The sequence below is a fragment of the Megachile rotundata genome, chromosome 6, assembly GCF_050947335.1.
Source record: "Megachile rotundata isolate GNS110a chromosome 6, iyMegRotu1, whole genome shotgun sequence".
Lineage (NCBI taxonomy): Eukaryota > Metazoa > Arthropoda > Insecta > Hymenoptera > Megachilidae > Megachile > Megachile rotundata.
The window spans coordinates 2898532-2900638 of record NC_134988.1 but is presented as its reverse complement, the minus strand read 5'-3'; the positions used below and the strand labels follow the sequence as shown (position 1 = coordinate 2900638).

The window sequence follows — 2107 nt, the reverse complement described above, 5'->3', positions numbered from 1 at the left end:
TATTCCGATTTACAGCTTTTTAATTGAAGAAAATAATTGTAGTTCCGGCCATGAATAGTTTAGTACTGACTGATTTTACGTATATAAATTGATTTAGTTAATTAATTAATTTAATGTCTGAAAATGCCGTAAATAGAAATAATAGCTCGATCCTTTTCTAGGATTAGCGCTGATCTCAAGGATTTCGGGCGAGTATCGCGGCATGTAGGCACATCATAGCGTAACGGAAATTTCTCATACAAAATTATACATTTATTAGAATTAAAATAATATAATAATTAATCTTGTTCTAACTTAATATTCAATTACTTTCGCGGAAAATATTACCTACTCTAAATCAAAATTATAAGATAATTAATATAAATGATTATATATATATATGTACTGATTACCGACTGTCGAATTTGATAGATATGGTAATAGATACTTAATGTACTGTCGATAATTGGCAACTACGGTCGATAATTGACTATTCTAATCGATGGATAGAAGATTGTCGCGATGATGCCGGTAGAAAGAAAAAAGGTTTCCCCAGGGACGTTACACAAGCTCTTTTGATTCCGTCTACTGTCCCGAAAATCTTGCCTTTCATGGGTGTTTTAACTCGTGGAAACAAAAAAAGGTCGGGGGGAGCTATGACCGGGCTGTACGGGGGCTGAGGAATCGTTGGCACCCCGGCTTTAACCAAGTAGTCGGAAACGATAAAGGCAGTATGGGCCAGAGCGTGGTGCAACGTCCAGTTGTCTGCCGATATGGTTCGTGACGATGCCATACACTTGAGTTTTTGGAATATTTAGCATATCGGCCATTAAACGAACACTTAACCGTCGGTCGGAGTTCAACAATTCCCTCACTCGTGTCACATTGTCGGCTGTGGTGGTCGTGGATGGCCGTCCGGCACGATCCTCGTCGTCGACCTCTTCCTGGCCTTTCAAAAAGGGCTTGTGCCACTGAAACACTTGCTGATCTGACAGGGCATCTTTTTTATAAGCTGACTTGATCATAGCAACCGTTTCCGTTGCGGTCTTTCCAATATTCACGCAAAACTTGATCGCAATTCTTTGCTCTAACGAGTGCTGCATTTTGACTTGCACAGTGACACAAAACAATTCTCACGGATACGCTCGTCCTCACTCTCCGGATGGTCGGAGCACCTTCAGCAGCGGAGATCTGTTTAGCTGACTTCCCGTACTACCAATTTTAACCGAAAAAATCGCGGTCCGACATGAAGTCGCGTCACAATAAAGTCACTGACATTACTTTCAGGACATACCTTGTAAGTTCAGATGTTAACAGCGCTTGTAAGGTAAAGAGTGGCTTTTACTTACTGAACGACTCGTTTTTGCAAATAACCAAATCTAAAGAATGTGGGATTCGTGTGGTGTGCGGTTAAGGAGTGAAATTAACAGGTCAATATCTTTCAACAATAAGGTGTATTCAATATAAAATAATTTTAAGAAAAAAAATACACCGACTTCGAAATGCACTAAAAAGTATAAAATAATTTCTATTTCATTCAATCATACAATTACGTCACAGATATGAATGAAACCTATTTACTCGTTAGGTAGTGTATTAAATACATTTCAACCTTTTCGGAGGCGGCGCAAAATTAAAAGATTTTCTTGAACATGTCAACCTTTAGACAGCCGAACATAGGCAAAGCTTGTATAGCTATTTTTTTTCTATACAGGGTGTCTCACAACTCGTGTAGGTCCCTGAAATGGGGGGTAGCCGACGTGATTCTAAGCAACATTTTCCTTTGCAAAAATCGGGTTTGAAGCGTCGTTTTCGAGTTATTAACGAAAAACACGGACCAATCAGAGCGCCGGGATTACGCGCGTCGAGAAGCGGCAGCAAAAGCTTCGAGCCGGTCGCCGGAGTGCGAGCGCGATCAACTGAGTTTTCCTCGGAACTGTCTTAACGTCTAATATGAAGTCTTTACATCGAAACTCAGTTAAATAACGAACAGAATAATTAAAAGTAATGTTCATTTATTCATTTCTCATGAAAGAGGATCGGAATTAGTTATGTGTAATTAACATAAAGTATGCAAATGGAATTTATTGAATACTGCAATTCGTTATCGACAAGGAATATGACATTA

At 39.3% G+C, this 2107-nt stretch overlaps 1 pseudogene; it reads right to left on the bottom strand.

Annotated features, from left to right (window-relative positions):
- Positions 1-680: 680 nt before the first annotated feature.
- On the bottom strand, positions 681-1082 carry LOC105664094 (protein GVQW3 pseudogene; annotated as a pseudogene).
- Positions 1083-2107: the final 1025 nt, after the last annotated feature.